The sequence below is a fragment of the Mytilus edulis genome, chromosome 12 (assembly GCF_963676685.1).
Source record: "Mytilus edulis chromosome 12, xbMytEdul2.2, whole genome shotgun sequence".
Classification (NCBI taxonomy): domain Eukaryota; kingdom Metazoa; phylum Mollusca; class Bivalvia; order Mytilida; family Mytilidae; genus Mytilus; species Mytilus edulis.
The window spans coordinates 4868174-4887704 of NC_092355.1; the positions used below are offsets into that span (position 1 = coordinate 4868174).

At 32.0% G+C, this 19531-nt stretch overlaps 1 protein-coding gene across 2 annotated transcripts in view; it reads right to left on the reverse strand.

Moving 5' to 3' along the window:
* LOC139499525 (sodium- and chloride-dependent taurine transporter-like) overlaps positions 1-2630 on the reverse strand; it is a 57163-nt gene extending 54533 nt beyond the window's left edge. The window contains exon 1 of one of the 2 annotated variants that reach the window (XM_071288236.1): positions 2517-2630. The gene's annotated coding sequence lies outside the window, so the exon portion shown is untranslated. The remainder of the gene's footprint in view (positions 1-2516) is intronic. The other variant, XM_071288240.1, reaches the window with a different exon arrangement.
* Positions 2631-19531: the final 16901 nt, after the last annotated feature.

Genomic DNA, 19531 nt, shown 5'->3' on the forward strand with positions numbered 1-19531 from the left:
AAGTGACTTTTCATTTGCAAACTCAAGTTAGTGTTAAACAAACAATATTATTTTTAATTATGCTAATGTGTAATGAGAAAGCCATGCATATGTGATAATTTGGCTATCTATTTAAACCGTTGCTAGGCAACCTTCCTTTCATCGGAACATAAAAAAATCATAGTTTTGAATAGTTTCTATACTAAGGCTATCAATGATGTATATATAAACTTATTTGGGAAGGGGGCCAAAAACGCCTCTTATCATACCTTGTCCTTTGGACTTTAACATTTTTTGGTTAGAGCGTCACTGATAAGTATTTTGCAGACACAACGCGCGTCTGGCTCAAATATAAAATTGCAATCCTGGTATCTATGATGATTTTTTTTACACTTAAACGATTAAAAAACAAGTCATATTCCAGAATTGATCCAGACATTTTTTAGTTAAGCAGATGGTGGATTAAAACTTGTTAGAAAGCTACCTAAACCTCTCACTTGTATTACAGTCGTATATAATTTTGCTATATGGATACCAAAATGTGAGCAAAACAAACAGACAGCTGTTTGCTCTTTGATGGGGTTTTTGTCTCATTGACATATTCCTCATTTCCATTCTCAATTGTATAATAGAAAAAAATTCAAAACCTATACAGCAGTAAATAGCAAAATTAGATAACTGACTTATCCTGATTCTATATACAACAAATGGCACATTCCCTTAAATTTAAACTTGATTATTTAAAGTTCATATTAAAAGGGTAGTGACATTTAAAACATATAGAATCAAAATAAAGCAACCTTTAAAACACACAAATAAATCTTAATAATCGAAAACAAGACCCCTTCCCCTACAGCTTCTTTTAAGGCTTTACGTATTACAAACATAAAGCTTCTAATTGTATAGGTTATGTCAAAACCTGCAATATGTTTGTACATAGTTTGAATTCTAATATGACGTGCTTCTTTCGTTTTGTAAACAACACTGTGATAAAATTATCGATATAATGTATCTATACTTAGCGCAGACTCAGAGATATACATAATAATGGCTGTTACAATATACTTCCCATGTAAATCTACATATATTGGAACCTATTTGCAGACCATTTGCCGGTTTTATTGTTTTAAAAAGTGCAATTAAAAAAAGACAAAATAACTGTTATTCTTATTCGAATGCATAATAAAAAGAAGTAATGCACAAGAGCTCGGAGTAATTAACAAAATAAAAATAGAATAAAATTCCGCGAAAGTCTATTATTTTTTTTTCATATTTTTTGGCGCATTTAAGTCATTTCAAAACATGACGTCATACAAATGAAACCGCTGAAGTTGAAAGTTTTCTGTTACGTTAACCATCGAAATTTGTATGATATTGTATTAAAACTGATTTTTGAGGTAGGTTTTGTTTTATTTTCTATTCTATTGCATTATTTGCATCTTTACTCATTTCAACAAGTCAACATGGCGGCTCCTTAGTTACGAAATTTCAACTATGGATTTGACGGAAGCTTACGAGAAAAATCATGTAAATTAAAAATGGCAAATGTTGGGTGAATTTAGTTTTTCTAACTAGCGGTTATTCACGAAATTGCCCATGCAAGCTACGGATTAATTAAGATATTTGAGCTTTATCCAACAGGGAGTAAAAAAAGATCGGCCACACATACACCAAATCAGTATTTTAATGACAGTATTTGTCCTCATAGAATCGAAATATTTCATGGAAGCCATAGATTGTTGGAAATTTACACATGGCCTGGGCCGTGATATGCATTAATTTTATCCCTCGCTAACGCTCAGGATAAAATTCGAATATCATGGCCCAGGCCATGTGTAAATTTCCAACAATCTGGCGTCCATGAATTATTTCTTAATTATTGCCCTTGAAAGTAATAAGTTATGTTCGCTGTATATATATGAAATGCATACCTATAAATTAATTCATAAAAATACGTTTTTGTTAAATTTTGTTTCTCTTTCTGATAATGGAATATACGGATATATTTCTGCAAGTTTACAATATGAAATTACTATGAAAATCACTTTTTCTTTAATTTTTGTCAGGGGTCCATAGCAAAACAATGAGCACGTTCTAAACACATAATTCGTAAACAAACCGTCATAAACGAATCAAAGAAAATGATACCTTTTAATGCTTTACATCAATGTCCGTGATTAAGGGAGGGTTGAGCGTTCACAAACATGAACAATTTGGCCACAATTTTCATTAGACTTTTTTTTAAATCAAAAGTCTGTTATTTCTTTTATGTACATTTTCATTCTATCAAATAAAACCATTAGTTGTCATATTTGAAATGCTGCACCTTCAAAAGGTTTAGGACCTCAAAAGCTATAATATATGGGTTTTCCCTTCGTTTGAGGCCATGTTAAGACCTCAAATTGCTTATATCCACGTAATCGGAATTCTGGTCAATAGGTGTCTCAGTCTCAATCATACCACATCTTGTTTTTCTTCATATCAAAACATGGGAATTATACAAAAAGTTTTAGATGGAAAAAATAACAAATACTTACGAAAAATTATATGTCATATGTCTCAATTCGCTCCAAATAAACTCATCATAGATACCAGGAATACAATTTAATACATACGCCAGACCTACGTACTAGTACTTTTAAAATTGCTACCTGTAATGAAAGAAATGTACTTATAACTTGATAAATATATCTTATAATGACTTGTACCTTTAAGCCTTTGATCATTAAATTTGAATTAAAAAGTAATATCACAAAAAATACTGAATTCCGAAAATCGTAAAAAAGAAAAATTTAAAAAAAAAGAAAATTGCATTTCTTTTCAAAATAAGACAAACAAACAAAACCGCATTGGTTTAAAGTGAAATACCGGACGCATGTCTCGTGGTGTGTTGGCATTGTGTTAATTTCTGATTTTAGGCTTCGATAATTTTTAACATGTGCAGTTAGCTGCAGAATCGTAGCTCTTATGTCCTTATGTTATTTTATGATTATTTGCGGACCATAGAGCTACAGTTTTGCCCTATTTCCAAAAGTGCGGAATTACGACCTAAGTTCAGGTCGCACTTATTTCCAAACAAAAATATTGTCTATATTCCCTGCAAAGCTTGTCAATGAATATAGTTCGTTTCGTGAGATATTTTTCTAGAATATGACGTACCTATTTATGTTTGAATATTCATTTCCTTAACACTGTTATCTAATGATTCCCATTTGTATACATTCTGCACTATTTTGTTCAGCAATATTGAATCTCCTCGTGACGTCACGATAACGAAGAAAAGATAACTCTTGTTGGAAAATACGTGTTGGTTTGTTTACGTTGTCATTTATTTAGATTTGATGACTTTTTGAATGAAATAACTATTAATTAAAGTAAATTACTAACGGAAATAATAATTCTTCCAAGTAATTAAAATATTCGTGTGAATTAAAGCATTAATATCACTCGATTATCGCTTAGAAATAAGTAAACAAACTAACACGTGTTTTCCTATAAGAGTTATCTGTTCTTGTTTTTCGTAGGCGTTCCTCACTTTCAACATAGGAGATCGAGGACATTAGAGTTACTTTTCCTTGTTTTTCATGACGTCACGACGAGATTCAAAATGGCTGAACAAAATAGGCGGAGAATGTATAAAAATGGGAATAATAAGATAATAGTGTTAAGGAAATGAATAATTATATAAACGAACTATATACACTGACAAGCTTTGCATGAAATATAAACAATATTTTTGGGGGAAATAAGTGCGACCTGGACTTGCGGTCATAAAACCTTCGAGTCAGTTTTTTGTACTCGTACTCGAAAATCAATCAATCAAAATGTTGGATTTCTTGTTTCGAGCATAAACTTCGTGCTCTAAGCACTGAGCAAAGTTTTATGACCTCAACCCCTGAACCTGGGTCGCAATTCCGCATGTTTTGAAATAGGAAAAATTTGTAGCTTTATGGTCCACAAATAGTCAAAAAATAACATAAGGACCTAAGAACTACGGTTCCGCAGCTAATATGCAGTTTGATAGCAACTTTATATCACGTATTCATTCCTATTTTGATATTTCGCGTTTAAACTCTAGGTTAATTTAAATATGGTTCTCTAATTCCAATAGTGAGTAAATGTTAAGAGAACAACCATTCTTAAAAAGACATTACTAGTACACCATATTATATTGGGAAAAGCACTTATCGTGTCTATGTAGCTGCCATTTATCAGAAAAGTTTAAAACGAAGAACGTATGTTTCATATATGAAACGTCGTTGTAGTGCAATAAAGTGCAGAGTGATGACTGATGTACATATGCGATATGATGCTGTTCATATACAAAAGTTATTAAAGGTACCAGGATTATAATTTAGTACGCCAGACGCGCGTTTCGTCTAAATAAAGACTCATCAGTGATACTCATATCAAAATAGCTATGAAGCTAAAGAGCATTGAGGATCCAAAATTCCAAAAAGTTGTGCCAAATACGGCTAAGGTTATCTATGCCTGGGATAAGAAAAAACTTAGTTTTTCAAAAAAATCAAAGTTCGGTAAACAGAATTTAAAAAAAAATTACCACATAATTGATATTCATGTCAACACCGGAGTGCTGACTACTGGGCTGGTGATACCATCGGGGACGAAATGTCCACCAGCAGTGGCATCGACCCAGTGGTGTAAATTGTACCATACGCTACACATTATGCTTCTCTTAAATTGAACTGCAAGGACAACCTTTTTGCTTACAAAAATAGATTGTAAACATGATGCATTATCACATGCATTACTATATATATTTATCATTTAAGGTAGCACAATACAAAGATTTTTTCACTCCCAATCAGACAACTTTAAACTGATATAATTCATTTCATCCTTCTTTATATTTTATAAATGAGGTACCAAAAGAAAGAAGAAAGAATGATCTTTCAAATTGAGATAATTTCATTATGACATAATTATTACATAATTAATTATTATGTAATTAGTTGCTATATTGTGATGTCCACACTTTAATGAAATTAGCTTCTTTGTTCTTCATAGCATCCCAAAATATTTTATAGATTCTTGTACAACACAGCTTGACCTTCAAAACTGTGTCTCAGATTTCTAAAAACATCAATAGAACAAATTTTATACCCAATTGAATTTAGTGGTTTCGTATGAATTGATGTTGCAAACTTCATTGACGATTTATGAGAGAATGAAATACAATAGGAAAAATCTGAGACACAGTTTTAGAGGTCAAACTGTATTGTGCAAGAATCTATACAGTATTGTGGGATGCTATGAATAACAAAGAAGCTAAATTCATTCAAGTATGGACATCACAATATGGTAACTTATTACATAACCATTAGTTATGTTATATTTATATCATAATGAAATTATCACAATTTGAAAGATTAATCCTTCTTCTTTCTTTTGGTACCTCATTTATAAAATTTAAAGAAAGATGAGTAGAATTACATCAGTTTAAAGATGTCTGATTGGGGATGAAAAATCTTTGTATTGTGCTACCTTAACGCAAGTTGTATTTATTTTAGTTTTGAAGAATAGTCTTCCTATTAAAATTGAGAAACAAACGACAACCCGACTAAAGAGCGAAAACACAACAGAAGGTACTAATTGGTCTTCAACACAGCGGGAAAACTACTGTAATACATCTTGTAAAATATAAATTGTTGCTACATTTGCATACACTCCACATATTTGGTACCATTAAGCGTATTTTGGATACTCAAATAGGAAAAAAATAATATCGAGCTCGAAAGGAAATTCAAAACAGAAAATCCTTCATCAATTGCAACACAATGAAATTTGGGCTTTAACATTTTTTGGTTAGAGCGTCACTGATAAGTATTTTGCAGACACAACGCACGTCTGGCTCAAATATAAAATTGCGATCCTGGTATCTATGATGATTTTTTTTACACTTAAACGATTGAAAAACAAGTCATATTCCAGAATTGATCCAGACATTTTTTAGTTAAGCAGATGGTGGATTAAAACTTGTTAGAAAGCTACCTAAACCTCTCACTTGTATTACAGTCGTATATAATTTTGCTATATGGATACCAAAATGTGAGCAAAACAAACAGACAGCTGTTTGCTCTTTGATGGGGTTTTTGTCTCATTGACATATTCCTCATTTCCATTCTCAATTGTATAATAGAAAAAAATTCAAAACCTATACAGCAGTAAATAGCAAAATTAGATATCAGACTTATCCTGATTCTATTTACAACAAATGGCACATCCCTTAAATTTAAACTTGATTATTTAAAGTTCATATTAAAAGGGTAGTGACATTTGAAACATATAGAATCAAAATAAAGCAACCTTTAAAACACACAACTAAATCTTAATAATCGAAAACAAGACCCCTTCCCCTACGGCTTCTTTTAAGGCTTTACGTATTACAAACATAAAGCTTCTAATTGTGTAGGTTATGTCAAAACCTGCAATATGTTTGTACATAGTTTGAATTCTAATATGACGTGCTCCTTTCGTTTTGTAAACAACACTGTGATAAAATTATCGATATAATGTATCGTTACTTAGCGCAGACTCAGAGATATATATAATAATGGCTGTTACAATATACTTCCCATGTAAATCTACATATATTGGAACCTATTTGCAGACCATTTGCCGGTTTTATTGTTTTAAAAAGTGCAATTAAAAAAAGACAAAATAACTGTTATTCTTATTCGGATGCATAATAAAAAGAAGTAATGCACAAGAGCTCGGAGTAATCAACAAAATAAAAATAAAATAAAATTCCGCGAAAGTCTATTATTTTTTTTGGCGCATTTAAGTCATTTAAAAACATGACGTCATACAAATGAAACCGCTAAAGTTGAAAGTTTTCTGTTACGTGAACCATCGGAATTTGTATGATATTGTATTAAAACTGATTTTTGAGGTAGGGTTTGTTTTATTTTCTATTCTATTGCATTATTTGCATCTTTACTCATTTCAACAAGTCAACATGGCGGCTCCTTAGTTACGAAATGTCAACTATGGATTTGACGGAAGCTTACGAGAAAATCATGTAAATTAAAAATGGCAAATGTTGGGTGAATTTAGTTTTTTATTTCTAGCGGTTATTCACGAAATTGCCCATGCAAGCTACGGATTAATTAAGATAGTTGAGCTTTATCCAACAGGAAGTAAAAAAAGATCAGCCATACACACACACAAAACCAACCTTCGCATCAGTATTTTAATGACAGTATTTGTCCTCATAGAATCGAAATATTTCATGGAAGCCATAGATTGTTGGAAATTTACACATGGCCTGGGTCGTGATATGCATTAATTTTATCCCTCGCTAACGCTCAGGATAAAATTCGAATAGCATGGCCCAGGCCATGTGTAAATTTCCAACAATCTGGCGTCCATGAATTATTTCTTAATTATTGCCCTTGAAACTAATAAATTATGTTCGTTGTATATATATGAAATGCATACCTATAGATTAATTCTTAAAATACGTTTTTGTTAAATTGTGTTTCTCTTTCTTATAATGGAATATACGGTTACGTTTCTGCAAGTTTACAATATGAAATTACTATGAAAATCACTTTTTTTTTTTTTTTTTGTCAGGGGTCCATAGCAAAACAATGAGCACGTTCTAAACACATAAGTCGTGAACAAACCGTCATAAGCAAATCAAAGAAACTGATACCTTTCAGTGCTTTACATCAATGTCCGTGATTAAGGGAGGGTTGAGCGTTCACAAACATGAACAATTTGGCCACAATTTTCATTAGACTTTTTTTTTAAATCAAAAGTCTGTTATTTCTTTTATGTACATTTTCATTCTATCAAATAAAACCATTAGTTGTCATATTTAAAATGCTGCACCTTCAAAAGTTTTAGGACCTCAATAGCTATACTCTATGGGTTTTCTCTTCGTTTGAGGCCATGTTAAGACCTCAAATTGCTTATATCCACGTAATCGGAATTCTGGTCAATAGTTGTCTCAGTCCCAATCATACCACATCTTGTTTTTCTTCATATCAAAATATGGGAATTATGAAAAAAGTAATAGATGGAAAAAATAACAAATACTTACGAAAAATTATATGTCATATGTCTCAATTCGCTCCAAATAAACTAATCATAGATACCAGGAATACAATTTAATACATACGCCAGACCTACGTACTAGTACTTTTAAAATTGCTACCTGTAATGAAGGAAATGTACTTATAACTTGATAAATATATATTATAATGACTCGTGCCTTTAAGCATTTGATCATTAAATTTGAATTAAAAAGTAATATCACAAAAAATACTGAATTCCGAAAATCGTAAAAAAGAAAAATTGTAAAAAAAGAAAATTGCATTTCTTTTCCAAATAAGACAAACAAACAAAACCGCAGTGGTTTAAAGTGAAATACCGGACGCATGTCTCGAGGTGTGTTGGCATTGTGTTAATTTCTGATTTTAGGCTTCGATAATTTTCAGCATGTGCAGTTAGCTGCGGAATCGTAGCTCTTATGTCCTTATGTTATTTTTTGATTATTTGCGGACCATAGAGCTACAGTTTTGCCCTATTTCCAAGAGTGCGGAATTACGACCTAGGTTCAGGTCGCACTTATTTCCAAATAAAAATATTGTCTATATTCCATGCAAAGTTTGTCAATGAATATAGTTCGTTTCGTGAGATATTTTTCTAGAATATGACGTACCTATTTATGTTTGAATATTCATTTCCTTAACACTGTTATCTAATGATTCCCATTTTGTATACATTCTGCACAATTTTGTTGAGCAATATTGAATCTCCTCGTGACGTCACGATAACGAAGAAAAGATAACTCTTGTTGGAAAATACGTGTTGGTTTGTTTACGTTGTCATTTATTTAGATTTGATGACTTTTTGAATGAAATAACTATTAATTAAAGTAAATTACTAACGGAAATAATAATTCTTCCAAGTAATTAAAATATTTCGTGTGAATTAAAGCATTGAAATCACTCGATTATCGCTTAGAAATAAGTTAACAAACTAACACGTGTTTTCCTATAAGAGTTATCTGTTCTTGTTTTTCGTAGGCGTTCCTCACTTTTAACATAGGAGATCGAGGACATTAGAGTTACTTTTCCTTGTTTTTCCTGACGTCACGACGAGATTCAAAATGGCTGAACAAAATAGGCGGAGAATGTATAAAAATGGGAATAATAAGATAATAGTGTTAAGGGAATGAATAATTATATAAACGAACTATATACACTGACAAGCTTTGCATGGAATATAAACAATATTTTTGGGGGAAATAAGTGCGACCTGGACTTGCGGTCATAAAACCTTCGAGTCAGTTTTTTGTACTCGTACTCGAAAATCAATCAATCAAAATGTTGGATTTCTTGTTTCGAGCATGAACTTCGTGCTCTAAGCACTGAGCAAAGTTTTATGACCTCAACCCCTGAACCTGGGTCGCAATTCCGCACGTTTTGAAATAGGAAAAAGTCGTAGCTCTATGGTCCACAAATAGTCAAATAATAACATAAGGACCTAAGAACTACGGTTCCGCAGCTAATGTGCAGTTTGATAGCAACTTTATATCACGTATTCATTCCTATTTTGATATTTCGCGTTTAAACTCTAGGTTAATTTAAATATGGTTCTCTAATTCCAATAGTGAGTAAATGTTAAGAGAACAACCATTCTTAAAAAGACATTACTAGTACACCATATTATATTGGGAAAAGCACTTATCGTGTCTCTGTAGCTGCCATTTATCAGAAAAGTTTAAAACGAAGAACGTATGTTTCATATATGAAACGTCGTTGTAGTGCAATAAAGTGCAGAGTGATGACTGATGTACATATGATATATGATGCTGTTCATATACAAAAGTTATTAAAGGTACCAGGATTATAATTTAGTACGCCAGACGCACGTTTCGTCAAATAAAGACTCATCAGTGACGCTCATGTCAAAATAGCTATGAAGCCAAAGAGCATTGAGGATCCAAAATTCCAAAAAGTTGTGCCAAATACGGCTAAGGTTATCTATGCCTGGGATAAGAAAAAACTTAGTTTTTCGAAAATATCAAAGTTCGGTAAACAGAATTGAAAAAAATTACCACATCAATCATATTCATGTCAACACCGGAGTGTTGACTACTGGGCTGGTGATACCATCGGGGACGAAATGTCCACCAGAAGTGGCATCGACCCAGTGGTGTAAATTGTACCATACGCTACACATTATGCTTCTCTTAAATTGAACTGCAAGGACAACCTTTTTGCTTACAAAAATAGATTTTAAACATGATGCATTATCACATGCATTACTATATATATTTATCATTTAACGCAAGTTGTATATATTTTAGTTTGGAAGAATAGTCTTCCTATTAAAATTGAGAAACAGACGACAACCCGACTAAAGAGCGAAAACACAACAGAAGGTACTTATTGGTCTTCAACACAGCGGTAAAACTACTGCAATACATCTTGTTAAATATAAATTGTTGCTACATTTGCATACACTCCACATATTTGGTACCATTAAGCGTATTTTGGATACTCAAATAGGAAAGAAATAATATCGAGCTCGAAAGGAAATTCAAAACAGAAAATTCTTCATCAATTGCAACACCATGAAATTTGGGCTTTAACATTTTTTGGTTAGAGCGTCACTGATAAGTATTTTGCAGACACGACGCGCGTCTGGCTCAAATATAAAATTGCAATCCTGGTATCTATGATGATTTTTTTTTACACATAAACGATTGGAAAACAAGTCATATTCCAAAATTGATCCAGACATTTTTTAGTTAAGCAGATGGTGGATTAAAACTTGTTAGAAAGCTACCTAAACCTCTCCCTTGTATTACAGTCGTATATAATTTTGCTATATGGATACCAAAATATGAGCAAAACAAACAGACAGCTGTTTGCTCTTTGATGGGGTTTTTGTCTCATTGACATATTCCTCATTTCCATTCTCAATTGTATAATAGAAAAAAAATTCAAAACCTATACAGCAGTAAATAGCAAAATTAGATATCAGACTTATCCTGATTCTATATACAACAAATGGCACATCCCTTAAATTTAAACTTGATTATTTAAAGTTCATATTAAAAGGGTAGTGACATTTGAAACATATAGAATCAAAATAAAGCAACCTTTAAAACACACAAATAAATCTTAATAATCGAAAACAAGACCCCTTCCCCTACGGCTTCTTTTAAGGCTTTACGTATTACAAACATAAAGCTTCTAATTGTGTAGGTTATGTCAAAACCTGCAATATGTCTGTACATAGTTTGAATTCTAATATGACGTGCTCCTTTCGTTTTGTAAACAACACTGTGATAAAATTATCGATATAATGTATCTATACTTAGCGCAGACTCAGAGATATACATAATAATGGCTGTTACAATATACTTCCCATGTAAATCTACATATATTGGAACCTATTTGCAGACCATTTGCCGGTTTTATTGTTTTAAAAAGTGCAATTAAAAAAAGACAAAATAACTGTTATTCTTATTCGGATGCATAATAAAAAGAAGTAATGCACAAGAGCTCGGAGTAATCATCAAAATAAAAATAAAATAAAATTCCGCGAAAGTCTATTATTTTTTTTTTGGCGCATTTAAGTCATTTCAAAACATGACGTCATACAAATGAAACCGCTAAAGTTGAAAGTTTTCTGTTACGTGAACCATCGAAATTTGTATGATATTGTTTTAAAACTGATTTTTGAGGTAGGTTTTGTTTTATTTTCTATTCTATTGCATTATTTGCATCTTTACTCATTTCAACAAGTCAACATGGCGGCTCCTTAGTTACGAAATTTCAACTATGGATTTGACGGAAGCTTACGAGAAAATCATGTAAATTAAAAATGGCAAATGTTGGGTGAATTAAGTTTTTCTTTCTAGCGGTTATTCACGAAATTGCCCATGCAAGCTACGGATTAATTAAGATATTTGAGCTTTATCCAACAGGGAGTAAAAAAAGATCAGCCACACACACACCAAACCAACCATCGCATCAGTATTTTAATGACAGTATTTGTCCTCATAGAATCGAAATATTTCATGGAAGCCATAGATTGTTGGAAATTTACACATGGTCTGGGCCGTGAAATGCATTAATTTTATCCCTCGCTAACGCTCAGGATAAAATTCGAATATCATGGCCCAGGTCATGTGTAAATTTCCAACAATCTGGCGTCCATGAATTATTTCTTAATTATTGCCCTTGAAACTAATAAGTTATGTTCGCTGTATATATATGAAATGCATACCTATAAATTAATTCATAAAAATACGTTTTTGTTAAATTTTGTTTCTCTTTCTGATAATGGAATATACGGTTACGTTTCTGCAAGTTTACAATATGAAATTACTATGAAAATCACTTTTTTTTTTAATTTTTGTCAGGGGTCCATAGCAAAACAATGAGCACGTTCTAAACACATAAGTCGTGAACAAACCGTCATAAACAAATCAAAGAAAATGATACCTTTTAGTGCTTTACATCAATGTCCGTGATTAAGGGAGGGTTGAGCGTTCACAAACATGAACAATTTGGCCACAATTTTCATTAGACTTTTTTTTAAATCAAAAGTCTGTTATTTCTTTTATGTACATTTTCATTCTATCAAATAAAACCATCAGTTGTCATATTTGAAATGCTGCACCTTCAAAAGGTTTAGGACCTCAAAAGCTATAATATACGGGTTTTCTCTTCGTTTGAGGCCATGTTAAGACCTCAAATTGCTTATATCCACGTAATCGGAATTCTGGTCAATAGGTGTCTCAGTCTCAATCATACCACATCTTGTTTTTCTTCATATCAAAACATGTGAATTATACAAAAAGTTATAGATGGAAAAAATAGAAAATACTTACGAAAAATTATATGCCATATGTCTCAATTCGCTCCAAATAAACTCCTCATAGAATTCAATTAATACATACGCCAGACGAGCAACGATACTCAAAGCATTGGAGCCACTGGAATCTTTATCCGTTCATTTAGATAAGTATATCAGTTTGTAACAGTTATGAAAATACTTCCTTTTAATCAAATTAACGATCTTGTGATGTTTAGTTTCAATGAGAGAAAACACAATGCAGGTAGTACTAGAAACACTACAAATAATCAGGAATTGTAGTTAAGAACGTAACATAGACAAGGCATTGAACGTTATATTATTGATACATAACTTGCAAAGTCTTAATTGAAGGTTAAACAGTTCATACACGAACTAATACTAGCAGAGGAGAAAGCGTTCAATAATCGTATACACAATGACTGCATCTACATATCTTAGACAGATAAGATAACATCCCTGTGGTGGTTAACACATTAAATTGTATGAATGCAGAAACTAACCACTTAAACAGTGATCATTTCAAGAAAATAAAGAATACAGCACAGAAATTATCACTAAATCTGTTTCATAGATTGTTAATATATTATCCGAAAATAAAGAAATTGAGATAAGTATATCACTTTGTTTAAGTGTTGTGTTATGAAAATATTTCCTTTTTATCAAATTACCGATCTTGAAGTGTTCAGTGTCAATTAGAAAAAAAACAATACAGGTAGTAATAATAGAGGTCGGTCATTTAAAGACGTATCAACCGTATCATATGCGTGGACGTTTCCGCATCTGCAGATATACCAAAAAAACAGTATGTGATCCCGAGTTTTAATTTTATGTACTTTCAATAATGTAAATTGGCGACTGATTAATTTCTAATGCAGAAATTTACAAAACAATTAGGAAATATCGATTGTTTTTGGAACATGTAACCCGACTTTGAAAGATATTCCGGATAGTTTGAACAGTTTACAGGCATGACAGGAGTTAATACGGTAAAATCGTTTGTTTGTCTATGAACTAGTGCTCACGTATAACACGTAGAACCAAATTGTTATTTGACAAATAGAGTGATACTCAGTACTTTTCTATTACCCTTTATGATAAAATCGCAAATGAACAATATTCAAGTTCCTTACAAGTATATAAGTAGTACATTTGATTTTTTTATGTTTCTTCATGTAAGATCTTGAAATATTTTTTTAACTGAATTTTTAAAGGATTGTGTACGATATTCGTGAACCTGCCCTACATCGGCTACTTTTTAAGGGCATGTAAAAGAAGTTGATAGAACCCGTTATTTTTGTACAAAACACCACTATAACAAATATTGAAAGTGTATGTTTAATTGTTTCGAAGAGATTCCATTTATTTTTTTTAAAATGAAGCATGGTCTTATTTATAAGCTCGGGATCACATACTGTTTTTTGATATATCTGCAGATGCGGATACGTCAACGTATAGGATTCGGTTGATACGTGTGTAAATGACCGACCTCTATTAACAATACGAATATTCAGGATTTATATTTGAGAACGAAACACACACAATGATCTTGAATATTACATAATTGATACTTAACTTGCAACTTCCAAAATGGCAGGTTAAACAGTTCAGACACAAAATAACATTAGCAGAGGAGAAATTGTATACACAATGACTGCATCTACATATCTTAGACAGATAAGATAACACCTCTGTGATGCTTAACACAACAAATTGTATTAATGCAGTGATCACTACAAATGTACAAGAAAATAAATAATAGAACATAGACAATCAGTACATCTATTTCAAGGATTGTAAAAATATTATCAGAAAATAAAGAAATTGAGATTATCATTTTGTTTTAGTGTTGTGTTATGAAAATATTTTCTTTTTATCAAATTACCGATCTGAAGGTGTTCAGTTTCAATTAGAAAAAAACAATGCAGGTAGAACTAATAACAATACGAATAATCAGGATTTATATTTGACAACGAGACACACAATGATCTTGGATATTACATTATTGATATTTTTTTTAGCAAATTCCTAATTGAAGGTTACACAGTTCAGACATAAACTAATACTTTCAGAGGAGAAAGTGTTCAATAATCGTATACACAATGACTGCATCTACAAATCTTAGACAGATAATATATCACCCCTGTGGTGGTTAACACATTAAATTGTATAAATGCAGAAACTAATCACTTAAACAGTAATCACTACAAGAAAGTAAATCATACAACACAGAAAATCAGTGAATCTATTTCAAGGATCGTTAATATATTATCTGAAAATAAAGAAATTAATTTTCATACTTATATACTTCGATAGTGCATTCAAAGATTCTAATCAAGGACACATGTACCAAACCTCTATCTATAACACTAGAATTTGAGTCGATAAAGACCGGAGATTTATCAGTAATTGACATATAACCAATACACACAATTCTCGATCTAGAGGATTGAACAAATTGTAGACTAAATATTAAAACTTTTATTGAGGGAACAATAACTTAACACTAAGACCTAAACAGTTCTACCTATAAGATAAAGCAAAACGCGCATTCGCATAGCTGCAAACTAATTCCCTAAGATGTAATTGCAATATATACACACATGCACATTGGCATTTATAGATCGAACGGAATATACATTTTACAAAAAACTTATTTTGAAAAGCAATGAGTTCCAATTTCATGTGATGCTATATAATCAAGCTATTTGGGAGCCTTGGTCTGAAATATAATTAATCAACTACAATCGATCTACATCTGTCAATAATACTTACCCACATCTTAGACATATTTCGATTAAGAAATAGTATAAGTATAATTTGCCAATATCGTGATGTTGGCCTCATGCAATAAACTCATCATAGATACCAGGATTAATGTTATATTTACGCCAGATGCGCGTTTCGTGTACAAAAGACTCATCAGTGACGCTAGAATCCAAAATATTCAAAAGGGCCAAATAAAGTATGAAGTTGAAGAGCATTGAGGACCAAAATTCAAAAAAAGTTGGGTTTTTTTAAATACAGCTAGGTTAATCTATTCCCGAGGGAGAAAAGCCTTAGTATTTCAAAAAATCAAAACGTTTTGTAAACTGTTAATTTAGTAATATGACAATATCATCGAGATGTTGGCTTTGTGCATACATAGTGCAACAAGTCATAAATTGGCGAGTTCTTTGCAGTTGCAATATTATTGACACTCTTCCCATGTTTACATTTAATTTCGCCAATACAGACGATATTAGCTTTGATACTGATGTATAATTTCTCCAGTACAGAAGATATAAACTTTGATACTGATGTATACCTTCTACAATACAGAAGATATTAACTTTGAAACTGATTTGTTCAAAGCAGAGAGTTTATAATTAATTGATGTCATTGATATCAGAATACACGCTACACCTAAACAACCTCAGATGTATCAGCCAAATATAAGTGCACATCCTAGATATATTTTCAAATGTATTCTACAAGTGAATGGATTCGTGACATAAGAAACAATTGCATTACACGTTGTCTTTACAAATATCTTATGCATTTTGAGAATAAACATATGGATAGAGGTTATGATAAGATACAACCTGTAAAAACATAAAAGATGTGAAACATAAGGTTAAAAGATGCAGTACTCTATAAGAAACAGATGCATTACTTTATCAGAAATATATTCTGTAATCTACAAGATGATTTTAAAGAAAGAATGTTGTTCTCTTACACTTGTAGCGCTAGCTAACCATCAGCAAATAGTTATACATCTTAACAGAGCTATAACGAAACACTGACAGACTTTATAAATAGATGAATATCATAAAACAAAATTCGAGAAGATGTCCAACATAGTGTATGGACGCAGTAAAATGTTAACACTGCATCCAACAAAATCAAACCATTATAATAGAGAAACTATTGAGACGAAACTCTACTTCCAAGAACTTAGCTAAAACAATAAAAATAAAAACGTCACTTGGTGGAAATATATACTTCTTATAAAAATGCAATTAGTCTTAACCACTATATACAGCAATGTAAAGTCTATAGGTTTTAGTATGTATGATTGGGATGGGAATCTAAGTTTGTAATAATGTCTTGGTATTCTATATTTTGCACGCTTCGTGTAAAAAGTAAAATAACCAAAAATTCAAAACGGAAAAACCGTAATCAAATGGCAATACCAAAAGCTCAATAACATCAAACGAATTGATTACGTGACTTAGTACATGCATTTTCTAATATTACTTCTAAACTTTAATATATGGCATTATATGGCTTTCTCGGTGTCAATGTCATGCATTGCCTGTCGTTCTTATTCTTAATGCCACTACAAAGCCTATGTTTTCACAGCTTCTATATTATGCATGGTGTTTTCATTCTGCGTTTGTATGCTATGGTATTGTGGAAATTTATAAAATATCGTCATGGAATTGACAGTGTCGTTCTCATGTTAAATTCATGGAATTGTCAATGTCGTTCTCTGCCTTTCTGTCATGGTATTGTCTGTCATTATCGGTCTTAATAGTCAGCACTTCGGTGTTGACATGAATATCAATAATGTGATCATTTTGATAAATTTCCTGATACAAAACTTTAAATTTTTCGAAAAACTAAGGATTTTCTTGTCCCAGGAATAGATTACCTTAGCCGTATTTGGCACAACTTTTTGGAATTTTGGATCCTCTATGCTCTTCAACTTTGTATTGTTTGGCTTTTTAACTATTTTGATATGAGCGTCACTGGTGAGTCTTATGTAGACGAAACGCGCGTCTGGCGTACTAAATTATAATCCTGGTACTTTTGATAACTATTAATATCTGGTCTGTCTTTGTCTGCCATCATGTTATAGTATTGTTTGTCCTTTTTAGCCTGTTGTTTAGCTGTTGTTATGTACTTGCCATTCTTTTGCCTTTATGTTATGTCTTTGACCGTATTTCTAAAGATCAGAACGCTGACATCTAAGTTCTGTAATGCATGCTGGTGAGAATTCAAATATCAATGACATTTGCTTTGCGCATGTGTATATATCTAGGTGATGTTCCATGGATAACATCTGTCATTTACGTGACTTGGTACAGGCATTTTCTTATTCCTTCTCAAACTTAATATATGACATTATATGGTATTCTCGGGCTTTATGAAATGCATCGCCTGTCGTTTTCATTCTTAATGTCACTACATGGTCAATGTGTTTGTTTTTCACAGCTTTTATCTCATGCATGTTTTTGTAATTCTTAGTTATGTTATTGTGTAATTTGTCTATCATTCTTAATTTTCTTGTAATTCTTGTCTTTTTGGCTGCCTGAGTTTGATGTCTTAGATTTGTTAACAAGCCTTTATGACATGGTTTGTCTGTCTTCCTCCGTTGTTATGTACTTGCCATTCTTTAGCCTTTATGTTATGTCTTTGGCCGTATTTCTAAACTTTTATTTCATAGATTTGTCTGACTATGTCAGCATTTATGGCATGCCTTTGTCTGTCTGTCTAAGTCCTTATCTGGTATTGTATGTCATTTTATGTCAAATATTTTGTTGTCCCGAAGTTAAAGCCCCAAACAATATCGTTTTTGTGTGTAAATATCATTACATACACTGCTTGATAAATGAATTAGGTTTTGACAATTCACTTGGAAACCCAGCATATACCCTAACGACACTTACCAAAGAGAAAATCCGTGGTAATCATAGTCTCTTTTATGTTCCTTTGGAATTTCAACCAAAAATGAAGAACTTGTTCTTCCATCACTGTTTTTGGATACCTAAACTACATAAGTGTCCTTACAAACAACGGTATATTGCTGGGTCTTCCAAGTGCTCCACGAAACCTCTTTCTAAATTATTAACATCTATGTTATCAGCAATCAAAGCCGGGCTCCAAAGTTATTGTGAAACTGAAACTGAATCAGATGTGAATACTAACAAATTCCAAAGATCTTTTAGAGTACACACAGTCTAAGACTCTCTCATCTTGCTATAGTATTAAAACACGAATTTTCTACACTTTATACAAGTATTCCCCATTCCAAACAACTAAAAGACAAATTGAAAGAGTTGGTATTACTTTGTATCATTAAATAGAATGGCGAACGTTGATACAAGTATCTTCGGGAGGGATAAATCCTACTTTGTAAAGAATCACTCTGATTCAAACCAAAATTCTCTGAAATTGACATTATCATGATGCTTGATTTCTTGATTGACAACATATTTGTTACGTTTGGAGGACGTTATTTTCAAGAGACTGTCGGAATTCCAATGGGAACCAATTGTGCCCCTCTTCTTGCCGACTTGTGTCTTCATTTTTATGAGGCTGACTTCATACAGGAACTTCTTAGGAAGAAAGATAAGAAGTTAGCAATATCCTTTAACTTTACGTTCCGCTATATAGATGATGTTCTCTCACTGAATAATAAAAAATTTGGTAACTATGTAGAACGAATCTACAGATACAGCTAAGTCTGCCTCATATCTTGACTTACATCTAGAAATTAACAATGAGGGTTGGTTGAAAATAAAACTTTACGACAGAAGAAATGATTTCAGCTTCCCAATTGTGAACTTTCCATTTCTATGTAGCAACATTTCAGCAGAGCCTGCATAGGTAGTATACATCTGCCAATTGATACGATAATCTCGGGCATGTATTTCCTATCATTATTTCCTTGATAGAGGATTGCTACTCACAAGATAGCTAT